Source organism: Mus caroli, unplaced genomic scaffold (assembly GCF_978045245.1).
Source record: "Mus caroli unplaced genomic scaffold, Mus_caroli_1 scaffold_12, whole genome shotgun sequence".
NCBI lineage: Eukaryota > Metazoa > Chordata > Mammalia > Rodentia > Muridae > Mus > Mus caroli.
Genome location: NW_028227267.1, coordinates 37611824 through 37628123, shown reverse-complemented (window position 1 = coordinate 37628123; position 16300 = coordinate 37611824). Strand labels below are relative to the sequence as shown.

The 16300-nt window shown below is 39.6% G+C and overlaps 1 long non-coding RNA gene across 1 annotated transcript in view; it reads left to right on the top strand.

Annotated features, from left to right (window-relative positions):
• LOC147001772 (uncharacterized) overlaps positions 1 to 11260 on the top strand; it is a 109035-nt gene extending 97775 nt beyond the window's left edge. The window contains exon 4 of the long non-coding RNA XR_015044628.1: positions 10307 to 11260. This is a non-coding gene — a long non-coding RNA (uncharacterized LOC147001772). The remainder of the gene's footprint in view (positions 1 to 10306) is intronic.
• Positions 11261 to 16300: the final 5040 nt, after the last annotated feature.

Below are 16300 nucleotides of genomic sequence, written 5' to 3'. Positions count from 1 at the left end.
CGGTATATGCCCAGGAGTGGTATTGCTGGGTCCTCAGGTAGGACTATGTCCAGTTTTCTAAGGAACCAGGAAACTGATTTCTAGAGTGGTTTTCAATCATCAGTGGACTCAGTTACCAAATAAAATGACATAGACTAAAAGACTGGAAAAATAAACAGCACCCAGGATTTTGCTGCATACAGGATATGCACCTCACTGACAAAGACAGATACTATCTCGGAATTAAAAGCTGAAAAACAATTTCCCAAACAAATGTTCCCAAGAAATAAGCTGAAGTAGGCATTCTAATATCGAATAAAATGGACTTTCAGCCTAAAGTTTTCAAAAAACGTAAGGAGGGCACTTCATATTCATCAAAGGAAAAATCTACCAAGATAAACTCTCAATTCTGAACATCTATGCTCCATCTGCACAGGCAACCAAAGCCATAAAAGAAATTTTACTGAAGTTCACAGCACACATTGTAACTCACACAATACTCGAGGGAGACTTCAGTACCCCACTGTCATCAATGGTCAGATAATGGATAGAGATTCTAAACAGAGACACAGTGAACGTAACAGAAGTTATGAACTAAATCAATTTAACAGATATCTATACAACATTTCATCCTAAATCATAAGAATATACTTTCTTCTCAGTACCTCAGGGCACCTTCTGCAAATTTGACCATATAATCGTTCACAAAGCAGGCCACAACTGATTAAAAAAAAATTGAAATAATGTGATGCAACTGATCAGATCACCACGGTCTAAGGCTGATCTTCAATAACAACAAAAACAACAGATTGCCCACATACACATGGAAGCTGAACAATGCTCTCCTCAATTATAACTTGGCCAAGGAAGAAATAAAGAAAGAAATGAAAGACTTTTTAGAATTTAGTGAAAATGAAGTTACAACACACTCAAACTTATGGGATACAATGAAAACCATGTTAAGTGGAAAACTCATAGCTCTCAGTACCTCCTAAAAGAAACTGGAGAGAGTATATACTAGCAGCTTGACAGAACATCTGAAAATTCTAGAGCAAACAGAAGCAAATATACCCAAGAGGAGTAGATGCTCTGAGATAATCAAACTCGGGGCTGAAATCAAGCAAATGAACAAAAAGCACTATACATGAATCAACAAAACCAGAAGCTGATTCTTTGAGAAAATCAACAACATAGAAAATCCCTTATCTAGACTAACCTGATGGCTCAGAGACAGTATCCAAATTAATAAAATCAGAAATGAAAGAGGAGACATGATGACAGAAACCAAGGTAATCAAAAAAAAAAATCATCAAATCCTACTACAAAGATGTATTCAACAAAACTGGAAAATATGTATGATATGGACAATTTTCTTGACAGATACAGGCAAAATTAAATCAGGATCAGATAAAACATATGAACTGTCCCATAACCCCTAAAGAAATACAAGCAATGGGTAAAATCTCCCAACCAACAAAAGCTGGGGACCAGATGTGTTTAGTGCAGAATTCTTTCAAACCTACAAAGAAGACCTAATACCAATTCCCTTCAAACTATTCCACAAAATACAAACAAAAAGAATAATACCCAATGTGCTCTATGGAGCCACAGATACACTGATACCAAAGCCACATAAAGACCCAACAAAGAAAGAACTTCTGAATTTCACTAATGGATACCAGTGCAAAATTATGCAATTCACTTCTCAAAAACCAAATCCAAGAACAAATCATTAAGATCATTTGTCATTATCAAGTGGACTTCATCCCATGGATGCAGGGATGCTTCAATATACAGAAATCCATTAGCATAATCCACTATCTAAACAATCTCAAAGAAAAAACACTACATGATCATTTCATGCTGAGAAAGCATTTGACAAAATTCAGCATCTATTTATGATAAAGTCTAGGGAAGATCAGGAATTCATGGCCCATACCTAAACATAGTAAAATCAATATACAACAAATCAGTAGCCAACATCAAACTAAAGGGAGAGAAACTGGAAGCAATCCCACTAAAATCGAGGAGTAAACAAGGCTGCCCTCTCAGTCCCTACCTATTCAATATTGTACTCAGAGTCATATCCAGAGTAATTAGACAACAGAAGGAGGACAAAGGGATACACATTAGAAAGAAAGAAGGTAAATTACCACTATTTGAAGATGATAGGATCATATACTTAACTGAACACAAAAGTTCCACCAGAGAATTCCTTCTTTTTTCTTTTTCTATTTTTAAATTTTTTTTCCTTTATAATTTTAAACTCCAGATTTTATTCCTCTCCTGGTCCAACCCCATACCATATCCCATACCTCCACCACACACCCCTGTGCCACAGGATGTCCCTACCCCCACGCCCACCCAAACTAGAACTTTGAACTCTCTAGGGCCTCCATTCTCTTGAGGCTTATGTGCATTTTCTATGACTGAATCCAGACCTGGAAGTCCTCTGCTGTATATATTTTGGGGGCCTCATAACAGCTGTTGTATGCAGCCTGGTTGGTATTGCAGTTTCTGAGAGATCTCCAGGGTCCAGGTTTACTGAGTGTTCTGATCCTCCAACAGGGTTCCCCCCCCCCCCAGTCCTCAGCTTCTTCCAGCTTTCTAACAACAGGGGTTAGCAGCTTTCCATAATTCAACCACAGGGGTCAGCACACAACCAATGGTTAGAAACACTGTCCACCAGAGTACTGCTAAACCTGATATACAACTTCAGCAAAGTGGCTGGATATAAATTACGTCAAACAAATCAGTATCCTTCTTTTACTCAAAAAATAAACAGGCTGAGAAAGAAATTAGGGAAACCACATCCTTCTCAATAGTCACAAACAAAAGAAAATACCTTGAAGGTGACTCTAACCAAGCAAGTGAAAGATCTGTATGACAAGAACTTCAAGTCTCTGAAGAAAGAAATCTAAGAACATCTCAATAGACGGGAAGATCTCCATCTCTCATGGATTGGCAGGATTGATATAGTAAAAATGGCCATCGTGCATCTACAGATTCAATGCAATCCCCATCAAAATTCTAAATCAATTGTTCTTATACTTAGAAAAGCAATTTGCCAATTCATTTAGAATAACAAAAAAAAATGTCTTAGAAGCATAAACAAAAGCATCACAGGAGAAAATTTGGAGACAAGATGTGGAACAGAGACTGAAGCAAAGGCCATCCTGAGACTTCCCACCTGGGGATCCATCCCATATACAGACACCAAACTCAGACACTATGAAAGATGCCAAAAAGTGCTTGCTGACAGGAGCCTGCTACAGCTGTCTTCTCATAGGCTCTGCCTGAGACTGATAAATACAGAGGTAGATGCTTGCAGCTACCCTTTGGTCCTAGCCTAGAGTCCCCAATGGAGGAGTTAGAGAAAGGACTGAAGGTGTTAATGGGCTTGCAAACATAGAAAGAACAACATCAGCCAACCAGATACCCCAGAGCTTACAGGGACTAAACCACCAATCAAAGAGTACATATGGAGCAACCCATGGCTCTACCTACGTATGTAGCAGAGAATGGCCTTGCCAGACATGAATGGAAAGAGACGCCCTTGTTCCTTTGAAGGATCGATGGCCAAATGTAGGGAATGCCAGGGCAGGGAGACAGCAGTGGGTGTGTGAGTGGGGAACTCTCTCATAGATGCAGGTGGAGAGGGCATGAGATAATAAGTTCTGAACCAAAAACCAAGAAAGAGGATAAAGTTTGAAAAGTAAGATTAAAATATTTTAAAATAGAAAAAAAAAAGAAAGAATTGAAGGCCCAGAAATGAAAACACACGTATGGACACTTGATTTTTGACAAAGAAGTCAAAAATATACAATGTAAAAAAGAAACCATCTTCAATAAATGTGCTGGTGCTACTGGCAGTAAGTATGTAGAAAAATTAAAGTAGATCCATATTTATCACCATGAATAAAACTCAAGTCCAAGTGGATCAAAGACCTCAACATAAAACCAGATTCACTGAATCTAATTCAAGAGAAATTGAGAAAGAGCTTCAAACTCACGAAATAGGGGCAATTTTTCTAAACACAGCTCTCATGGCTCAGGTCTAACATCAAAACTTGATAAATGGGACCTCATGAAACTGAAAAACTTATGTAAGCCAAAGGGCATAGCTAATAGGACAAATAGGCAAACTACATATTGGGAAAAATTCTTCACCAACCTTTTGTACTTGCCCTTGTGGTACTTGGAGTCTGATTGGTTCTGTCAACAGCTGGAAGGACCTGGTCACAATAGCTGCCTTACTGTGTAAGAATGTAATGTCTGCAGGCCATTGCTGCTTTACTCTTGTTTTCTTCATTGTACTCTGAAACTATGGAACCTACCTGGATTTATTTGGCATTTTAATTTTCCTGTGTGTGAAGTTTGTTTTATGCGTTTTTTTCAGGATCTGGAGTTATGGGAACTTTGTTGGGATCTGAGGATTTCTGTGATGCACAGTTTGTAGAGCATGCTACTGTTGAATCTTTAGAGGCTCATATTGATCATCAGGATACTTTGTTCTCTGTGTTTACCTTGGTGTCACATAGGAATGGCCTGGGGTTGGAGGTGTTATAAAACCTTTTTCCTTGTAAATACTAGTTATGTCCTCTGAGAATTCATGTAGCAATAGGAACAAAGGATTATCCCTGCCTTAAAACTAAGAGGAGAAAAAAGCCTTAAATCTAAGGACCAAAGACTATGGCACAGTCTTGTAGAAACATCTCACAGAACTAGTATATTCCTTCAGGCTCACGTAAGAAACACTTGGAGATCAGCTATCTCCATTTGATCCCCTGGCTCTGCTGTCCTCTGCCCAAGATATTTAATCAGTACCAATAGGACCCACTCTGAAGGAGCAAGGATGTGGCATACAATTGGCTTGGGTAGTCAGATACAGCCTTTTTGCACATGATACTTGATTGCTTAGTTCAGAGGATTATTTGCTCAGGATGAACATTGAATTCACCATCATTAAATCACAACATGAGAAGACAATGTTGGATATGGAAAAATGATGCAGTCAATAAGTGATACCATTGAGAAGTACAAGGAATTCATAGAAGATAAGGATACCTACAGGTGAGTCCCAGACACAGCTGAGACCCTGCACTAGTCAGGAAATGCTTGTGGCCTTCCAGGACTTTGACCAAAAGTAATAGCTCTGTTCTATAATATCTGTTTCTTAATAGTAGACCTTCCTTGAGGCAAGAGTCTTGGATTTGTACCTTTGGACACAGTTTTCCTAAGTGTGAAGATTGTCCAAGATTGTCTTTATTCTTCCAAATTCAGGATCCTCTTTATAGAAACAATTTCCACCATGCTGAGAATCACAAGCAACCCTGATCTCTAGGGTTCTGACAGCAGATTAAAAGATATGGGATCCTGTGGTCTCTCTTCCCCCACCTGCTTGAACCTGCTTGCTCAAGGGTGGAGTTTCCTGCTCATTCGTTCTGCCACGCCCACTGCTGGACCCTGTCAGCTTTGCTGCTTGGAGGCACACACGTGTTCATCCTGCTACTGGACCCCGAGTTACTTGGCGGGAAATTGGGTTCCCTCCCCCTTCCTTTATAACTAAAAGTTGGAATTAGTAAAGGGGGGCCTTGAACATGGAATCATCTTGGCCTCATTCTTTCTCCCGCCCCGTCTAGCTTCCTCTCTTTTCAGCTCGAACTGCCATTCTCAGTTGAACCATTCGCATTGCGGACTGCGGGCGGGCCACAACAGGATCCATGACAAAAATGGAAAGATTTTATAACTTTTGGGTATCCTCTCCTCCCTCAGAGGGGATTTGCCCTCTCCCTACTGATGGTTTTCTGGTACCACAGACATATAAGCACCCATGGGGAACATTTCTTCTTCTTTGATGTACATGGGACACTGTTGGTGTCAGGGTTTTCAGAAGTCCTTTGATTCTTGTGGCATGTGGCTGGTCTCTGGATTTGACCTGCCTCTATTTGGTACTGATGGGTATACTGTGGACTCCAGTCTGGGGCTGTTTGGGTATCAGGACTCTTGCAGGGATCATAGTACTTGGAGGAGTGGCAGACAAAAGGAAGCTTGCTGGGAATCACCTTTTTTTGTTTTTTTGTTTATTTGTGGTTCAGCTTCAGGCACACCTACCTCCTGAAAGAATGCAATCAATTGAAGGAAAAAGTAAGGATGTTGCTGAATAAGACCAGAAAACTGCTGGTAGAGCAGGCAGACCAGGGAGCATCTTATGTTGAAGAAAAGAGGTTCTGTGATGAGGTCAGCAAGAACATGCATCCCAAGTGCTAAGCAGTAGCAGGTAGGATGATGTGTATCAGAGGCAGATTGCCCTCATGGCTAACCATAAACATAGACAATCCAATGTAACATCCACCAACTTATCCAGGCACTCACCTGTGTCTCCTCCAAGTGTTTATTTAGGTGATCATCTACAAGGCTTTCTCTGGAGGTAGCCTTTTTTAAGAAACTGTATGTTTAGCAAGCAAATATTTCTGCTCTGCTAGAATGTGCAGTTTACTAAGGGAGATTAGTTGATTACACATCACAACTCTACATGACATTAAGTTTGCAGGGTACTTGGCTGGAGCCTTTCTTTAGAATAGTAGAGATGGAATAGTAGAGAGCTTTGAAGGAAGAAGTCCTGAAGCTCATTTGCTTTATAGGGATCAGGTGGGATTCCTGGAAGGAAGTAGATTGCCATGGATGAGAGCTTAGTGGAATAGACAAATAAGTGGATTTCATTGTTGCCTTTTGGAAGTTTTTGCTCCCCACCCCAACCCTTTCACCGTAGATCTTGATTCACACTAAGTGAGCCTGAGTAGCAGCTTGTCAGTCCTATTTTCTTTGAGTGCTGTTGGAGTTGGAGTTCCTGGGCCTTCTGGTCTGGTGCTGGCTGAATGAGCAGGGATGTAGGAAAGGCTTCTCACAGTCTCAGGTTTGGTGTGAGAGTTTTGAGGCTTCATGAAAAAATTTCTCCATATATAGCCCTCATTCTGACCAAGAAGAATGTTGTCTAGATCTTTCTATTTCCTAGTAAGAATACCAGAGTTGTGTTTCTCAGTTGAAACATCTGCTCTGCATAGTCTAAATTTTTTGTTCCACTAGCATGACAGATTCTTCATTGTTTTTTGCTCCCTTATGATTTTAGATGTGTGTGTGTGTGTGTGTGTGTGTGTGTATGTGTGTTTATGGATGCTTATGCCAATCTGTACCTTTGTGGGTATTTTGTAAGGCCAGTTAAGGACATCTGATATTTTGTAGTCATTCTCTAACTTAGTTCTTTGGGCCTACGTCTCTCAATAAACCTGATACTTCCTATTGTCTAATGTCCAGTAGAGTTTTCATCTCCTGTCCACTACCAGGTAGAGATCTGTTTCTTCTTTATATCAACAAATCATTAAACAATAATACTATTTATAAAATTAGTATTACATTTCTTAATTTTTTCTGCTTATGGTTATTGCCTGGGAGATTCTGGCTTGTCTTATTGGCTTAACCATCGGCATACATAGAAGCCTACAGTGCATCACTCTACTGACGTTGTTTTGCTAACTGTATTTTGGGCATGACTTTGTTTCAGGATAGATTCTCACTGAGAGTTGTGCAGAGTGCTGCATTTCATAAATGTCACAGCAGGTCATTTAACTAGATTTCTCCTGACTGATTTTGAGGATGATTTAATATCATATAATAAGTAATATGTTGAAAAGATCCTGAGTAATGACAAAAAGTCGCAGTCTTCCTCGGATGCTCAAAAGGACTCAGTGTAGGTTTAGTGAGAGGGCCTTGATGAGTCAAAATGGGGCTTACTGGAGGCTATACACAGAAATCTCTTTCATGGCAATTGAGTACTGTGTTGTCCACGATATCTGTGTAGAGCTTGTAATTTACTTGTAGGACCAGCAAATATTTGCATAGAAAAAGTTCCTGAAGAGGAGATAAGTACAGGTCAGGGCTTCGAAGCCCCCTTGAGTCTAAAAGTCTTGTACACATCATAGGTCCCACTACATGCTCATACAATAGAAAATATGCTAGATAAGAACAAGAATTTCACTGATGTATGTGTGTTTGTGTCAGTCTTTGTGTGGTATGTGGTGTGTGTGTGTGTGTGTGTGTGTGTGTGTGTTTGTGTGTGTGTACCAGCTGTGACTCAGTGTGTTTATTCTAAGTTGTGTGTTTGTATAATGCAAAATGCCTTTCCAAGTGTTTTTGGTATGGATGCTCTATATACAACTGTGTTTGTGTGTGTATATGTGTTTGTGTGTGTGTTTGTGTGGACATGCAACCATGTTTGTCTGTAGAGGCCAAGCATAATGAGTAAAGCCCCTGAGATTTCAAATTGCCCATGAAAAATCAAATACAGCAGTCCAATTAGTGTGCAACTCTACCTAGCTCCCAAGGGGAAAAAAAAAGGACACAAAAACTCATGTAAAGTCAGACTCTCAACTGACTAGGCACCAAATTGCTGATCCTCATTGAAATCCTTTGGAGAAAATCAATGGAATATGGTACATAGTGTTGAGGAGGAGGTTGGTGTATAAAATCCATGTGTTATGTCCCTTTTCTGCTCTGGAAGAATTAAGAAGGCCCACTGTAATGTCAGGTGGCTCACTGTCTCTTCTCAGCAATCCAGATTGTTTTCATCATTGCCTTCCTCCATCACTTTCCAGCTACCTCTACTCAGTAAAATGTTGCCTTATAATTTGGCTTGGATTCTAATCATAGAGAGATTGAGTTGCACGTAGCTGTACATGCATCCAGCAGAATTCCCATACTGTGGTACAAAAAGGGGCTGTTTCAGGAACCCCTTGAGGATCATGATAATCTAAAGAACTCACACTATGTTATCTGTGTAGCATTCTGCAATTGCTGTTATTCAAAATCATTTTCTCAGTGTTAAAATCAGCCTCAACAGGGGTTGGGAGAAATGAGGACCTTCAGACAGGTCTGGTAGTATAAAATCAGGTAGGTGTTTGAGAAGCGAGGTTCAGAAAGTAGAAAAAAAGTCCCCTTTGACCCACTGATTCCAGAATAAGTACATATCCAGAGAGTCTCTAGGGCACATGAGGTCTATACTGGTCCTCAGAGTAGCCCAGAAAAAGATGATATCCTGATGTCAATCAGCTAAAGAGTGAAAATATACTATGTGATGCAGCCCTTTCATGAATTATAGCTCAGTGTTAGATAATCCATGTAAGTATTTTACTTTCAACTAGTTAGCATCATGTTACTCAAAATATCCCTGACACATTCACATTATTGGGTGAAAATTGTTCCATTACATACTATTTATAGTGACTTCCTGTTTTTCTGGGATCATACCTTTGGACACCGATTCAGTCAGGCAATGACAAAGGGAGCCTTTAAAGGAAGGAACTGTTTACTTTGGGAAAAGACTGAAACAGTGAAGGAGAGGCTAGTCCACCACCACCATGTGATCCTTTGCTGGCAGACAAGCCTACTCTACATAGCTTTTTGAACTTGCTAAGACATATTGAATAATATGCCAAGAACCCTGATTCCGAGTCTGTGTTTATGAGGGGAAAGCTTATCACTGACTGAGCTGTCTATATGCTTTGCTCATTACGTACCTATCCCATTCAAGATTTGTTTTTTATGACTCCAAAATATCCTGGGAGATTTTTATAATAGCAGTAGCTAGGAAACTAAACTAAACAGGTTACTGAGGTATACTGTGCTTGTGATGTGTGAACACAAATAATTTGCATATTTGACAGAGTACTCTACAACAGTCTCAGATGTACAGGTGTGTTGTTATGTTCCTTCATGACCATCACTTTTTAAATTCAGTTCCTAGCCTGGGGAATATTTTCAGTTAGCACATTCTTTCTGATTTTAGAACACATGCAGTGCCTGTGGATTTCATGTTATAGGTTTTCTCTGGTTATTTCCAGATATAAGGGTTGATGAGTGGTACCCTGTCAGGATCCTGCACTAGAGAAATAATCATAACCTTCACTTCAATTCTAGGCAGGTTCCCCATAAGGTATCCACATGGTTTTCTAGGTTGTTCACATCTCTCTTGAACTCAGATTTGTACATTCCTACAATGTTATTATTCAATATATTATACCTGGACTATTGGAGTAATATAGTGTTTTTCTTTTAAACTACAGTACAGTGTGTAGTTCACAGCTCAGTTTCTAACAGTTTTTAAAAGCTGAGAAATAATTCCAAGCCCAGGTGCTCTATGACACTTGGGGATGCAGGGAATGACCTCAGCCAATGATAGGTCATAATAGTTTATCCAGCTGAATAGATCTAGTGTGGGATGGAGAGCTGAATTGACAAATCCTAATCAGGCCTTTGTTCCTTCCTTCCCTAGGTGTGAAATACTCCAGCAGAAACTGGAACATGGAACAGACCAGGACAAGGTCTCCTTTGAAGATAACTTCTATAGGGGGAGATCTGCATGTGCGAAGCAAATATTTCGTCTCATCCCTAGTAATCATGGCTATCATCTGCTGCATTTTCTTCCTTTACTTTTGTTTTATTGGAATGAATAGCCCTTAATTTCATCTGGGCTCTGGCTCAGCAAGAGTGAGCATGTAGAGGGATTCAGACATGTGCTGAGACACATCAAGAGCTGCTGGGAAAACAGGAAGATTCTGAGAGTGTAAATTTTTCTTGTCCTGATAGGTCATCAAGGAAAATTACAAAATCATTCTACAAAATTGCAAAGACTTTGAGCCAAAGTCTGTAACATGTTTTCTGCTTAGTCTTGGGTGTCCTTATTCTTCAAACCCATACTCCAAAAAAGGAGACCTACTTAAATTTCTGTTGTAAAGATTGTTACCAGAAGTAACTTATTTTCTACTGTGTTGCCAAGGACAGCCATGGGCTGTAAGTCTGTGCTGCAAAATGACAGCCAAAGAAGGCTCTTTAGCACAATTCTTGTTTTTAGATTTTGGTTTGAGATTTGATTAATTTTGTTATTTGGTTTTTTGTTTCATTAGAAGTTTTATCTTTGTTTCTTTGCTGTTGATTTGTTTTGTAGTTGATTTAATATTTTGATAAGTCTACACACTGTACATATTGACTGCCCACTTATAGTGGGTTCCATAATGACTTCCCAGCCAGACTGAGCAACAAAAGCGATTGATTTTACATTCAGTGTGGATAGTGTGTCCAACTCTGTGGATACCGATGTCATGATGGAAAAATTACCCATATTGTATCCTTGCATGTCAAATATTTAGCTGCTGCTAAAATACAGTGAATGATAGTGTTGAACAAATTAATGGGAAATATATCAGCATTTCTGAAATGTCTTTCAAGAAATAAAAACATATTCTAAGGGAATATAAAAGCTTTCAGAAAACACAGACATGTATGCTTCTGCTGTCCTTTAAATGTTCTATCAGTGGTAACTACTACTAGAGAGATTCAATTTTAGGACCTTTTGAGATAGGGATTTATTATTTTTTTGGTTATTTTGTTGTTTTTTTTATTATGAGAGTGAATTTTGTGCTTGACAATACATTTGGTTCTTTAAGGGAGTTTTAACACAAGCACAGAATGTAGTCCAGTATTCAGTATCCAGATGTTTTTAAAAGCTGAGACAAAATCCAGGCCCATATGCTCTATGAGTTTTCTCCCTCGGGGTTTTTTTCCCCCAGTGCGATTCTGTTTGTTATTTGCATTTATTTTATATTTATGCATGATTTGCCTTCTGTAGGTCTGTGCAACACTTGCATGCCATTCCCCAAAGGCCAGAAGAAGTTATTGGGTTTCACCTGGAACGAAAATGACAGAGGACTGTTAGATGCCATGTGGGTCTTTTGAGAAACATATTCTCAAATGAAGGGCTCTCTCTCCATCCCCTAATATGGACTCTTGTCCTTCTTTGTGTGCTATATTAGTCGAATGGATCATACCTGTAGAAAGTGTTTCTTGAAGTATGTTTACGTTGTTGTAAAAAAGTGGAAGCACCCATTTCCTTTCAGAGCCAAAGCAGTTTAGGATGTGATTTGAAGTTTCTCTTTGGATCAGAGAATAGGTTTTGTGAGCAGCAACACCAGGTAACAGGGACAAATCATAGTGCAGAGCTCATCACTGACACTACCACAGGAAAGTGGACAATGCAGAGAATACTGACATAAGACAATGGAGCTGGTGCCAAGGTAAAACCCTGCAATTGCAGTGACTCTGAAAATGAGATAGAGCCTTCCCAGATGGTGGCTGAATGGACTCCTCCATTTCTTTACAATAGGAAACATGGTATCCATTTGAATAGCTGGTGTGTACTGGAGATTCATCCTCTGCTTTGCAGGGTAGGGCTCTGATGGGAAAGCCTCTACCAAAGCACTGAATGGGTCAGAGGTGCTTAACCCTTATCTCAGTACTTCTGCTAGCTTTCTGATTCTGTACATTGCACACAATAACCATTGTAAGAGTCCCAGTGTTTTGGCTTAGTTTGACTGGCATACAGTATGACATATTCTATACTTTACTATTCAGGACTACTCTCAAATGTTTTGTAAAACTAATTTCATAACTTCAATAACTTTTACATTTCTCAGGTCGCAACGTTGTTTCTATTTCATTTTCTAATAATTTCTTCAAAGTTTCTTTTAAAGTTATGCATTAATTTAGAACGACCATTATACAGTTATTATTACATTGTTTCCAAGATGAGAACACACAGCCTACACTTGGAATATTTTGAATTGTGCTGTACTGAGCCCTTATATCTCAGTTTTTCATAGTTTAAGAATCATTACGGAAAAGCACCAGGGTAGCTAGGGCACAGGTTCGGCTGACACTTGCCAGCTACCCACGACCCCCGCCACAGGATTTTGAGACTGCTGGTGAGTGGAACACAGCTTCTGCTCTAGTCCAATCACGCCGGACCTGAGACTGCTCTGGTTGGGGAGAGAGAAATCTGGCCTACATAGGGCCACAAGCCTCTTCCGGTCAGAAAAGCACCGGAGTAGCTAGGGCGCAGGGTCGGCTGACACTCCCCAGCTACCCACAACACCCGCCACAGGATCTTAAGACTTCTGGAGAGTGGAACACAGCTTCTGCTCCAATCCAATTGCGCCCGGGACCTGAGACTGCATTAGTTAGGGAAGCAGAAAACCGGCCTGAGTAGGACCACAGGCCTCTTCCAGCTGGACCAGCACCGGGGTACTGCCAGCTACCCACGACCCCCGCCACAGGATTTTGAGACTGCTGGTGAGTGGAACACAGCTTCTGCTCCAATCTTTAAACAGTGCCAACGACAACAACTAACCCCAGAGATTACCAGATGGCGAAAGGTAAACGTAATAATCTTACTAACAGAAACCAAGACCACTCACCATCATCAGAACCCAGCACTCCCACTTCACCTAGTCCAGGGCACCCCAACACACCGGAAAAGCTAGACACGGATCTAAAAGCATATCTCATGATGATGGTAGAGGACTTCAAGAAGGACTTTAATAACACACTTAAAGAAATACAAAGGAACACTGGTAAACAGGTAGAAGAAAATAAAGAGGAAGCACAAAAATCCCTTAAAGAATTGCAGGAGAACACTGCTAAAGAGTTACAAATCCTTAAAGAAAAACAGGATAACCTAATCAAACAGGTACAAGTCCTTAATGAAAAACAGGAAAACACATCCAAACAGATGATGGAAATGAACAAAACCATACTAGACCTAAAAAGGGAAGTAGACACAATAAAGAAAACCCAAAATGAGGCAACACTGGAGATAGAAACCCTAGGAAAGAAATCTGGAACCATAGATACGAGCATCAGCAACAGAATACAAGAGATGGAAGAGAGAATCTCAGGTGCAGAAGATTCCATAGAGAACATCGGCACAACAATCAAGGAAAATGTAAAATGCAAAAAGATCCTAACTCAAAACATCCAAGAAATACAGGACACAATGAGAAGACCAAACCTACGGATAATAGGAGTGGATGAGAATGAAGATTTTCAACTCAAAGGACCAGCAAACATCTTCAACAAAATTATAGAAGAAAACTTCCCAAATCTAAAGAAAGAGATGCCCATGAACATACAAGAAGCCTACAGAACTCCAAATAGACTGGACCAGAAAAGAAATACCTCCCGACACATAATAATCAGAACAACAAATGCTCTAAATAAAGATAGAATACTAAAAGCAGTAAGAGAAAAAGGCCAAGTAACATATAAAGGCAAGCCTATCAGAATTACACCAGATTTTTCACCAGAGACTATGAAAGCCAGAAGATCCTGGACGGATGTTATACAGACACTAAAAAAACACAAATTGCAGCCCAGGCTACTATACCCAGCCAAACTCTCAATTAACATAGATGGAGAAACCAAAGTATTCCACGTCAAAACCAAATTCACACATTATCTCTCCACGAATCCAGCCCTTCAAAGGATAATAACAGAAAAAAACCAATACAAGGACAGGAACCACGCCCTAGAAACAACAAGAAGGTAATCCCTCAACAAACCTAAAAGAAGACAGCCACAAGATCAGAATGCCAACTTTAACAACAAAAATAACAGGAAACAACAATTACTTTTCCTTAATATCTCTTAATATCAATGGACTCAACTCCCCCAATAAAAAGACATAGACTAACAAACTGGCTACACAAACAAGACCCAACATTTTGCTGCTTACAGGAAACTCATCTCAGAGAAAAAGATAGACACTACCTCAGAATGAAAGGCTGGAAAACAATTTTCCAAGCAAATGGTATGAAGAAACAAGCTGGAGTAGACATTCTAATATCTGATAAGATTGACTTCCAACCCAAAGTCATTAAAAAAGACAGGGAGGGACACTTCATACTCATCAAAGGGAAAATCCTCCAAGAGGAACTATCAATCCTGAATATCTATGCTCCAAATACAAAGGCAGCCACATTCATTAAAGAAACTTTAGTAAATCTCAAAGCACACATTGCACCTCATACAATAATAGTGGGAGACTTCAACACACCACTTTCACCAATGGACAGATCATGGAAACAGAAACTAAACAGGGAGACAGAGAAACTAAGAGAAATTATGAATCAAATGGATCTGGCAGATATCTACAGAACATTCTATCCTAAAACAAAAGGATATACCTTGTTCTCAGCACCTCATGGTACCTTCTCCAAAATTGACCACATAATTGGTCACAAAACAGGCCTCAACAGATACAAAAATATTGAAATTGTCCCATGCATCCTATCAGATCACCATGGACTAAGGCTGATCTTCAATAATAAAATAAATAATAGAAAGCCAACCTTCACGTGGAAACTGAACAACACTCTTCTCAATGATACCTTGGTCAAGGAAGGAATAAAGAAAGAAATTAAGGACTTTTTAGAGTTCAATGAAAATGAAGCCACAACATACCCAAACTTATGGGATGCAATGAAAGCATTTCTAAGAGGAAAACTCATAGCTCTGAGTGCCTCCAAAAGGAAACTAGAGAGAGCACACATTAGCAGCTTGACAACATACCTAAAAGCACTAGAACAAAAGGAAGCAAATTCACCCAAGAGGAGTAGACGGCAGGAAATAATCAAACTCAGGGGCGAAATCAACCAAGTGGAAACAAGAAAAACTATTCAAAGAATCAACCAATCAAGGAGCTGGTTCTTTGAGAAAATCAACAAGATAGATAAACCCTTAGCCAAACTCACTAGAGGGCACAGGGAAAGCATCCTAATTAACAAAATCAGAAATGAAAAAGGAGACATAACAACAGATCCTGAAGACATCCAAAACACCATCAGATCCTTCTACCAAAGGCTATACTCAACAAAACTGGAGAACCTGGATGAAATGGAGAAGTTCCTAGACAGATACCAGGTACCAAAGTTGAATCAAGATCAGGTTAATGATCTAAACAGCCCTATATCCCCCAAAGAAATAGAAGCAGTCATTAATAGTCTCCCAACTAAAAAAAGCCCAGGACCAGATGGGTTTAGTGCAGAGTTCTATCAGACCTTCAAAGAAGATCTAATCCCAGTTCTTCACAAACTATTCCACAAAATAGAAACAGAAGGTACTCTACCCAACTCATTCTATGAAGCCACAATTACTCTGATACCTAAACCACAAAAAGACCCAACAAAGATAGAAAACTTCAGACCAATATCCCTTATGAATATTGATGCAAAAATCCTCAGTAAAGTTCTTGCTAACCGAATCCAAGAACACATCAAAACAATCATCCATCCTGACCAAGTAGGTTTCATCCCAGGGATGCAGGGATGGTTCAATATACGGAAATCCATCAACGTAATCCAGTATATAAACAAACTCAAAGACAAAAACCACATGGTCATCTCGTTAGATGCGGAAAAAGCATTTGACAAGATCC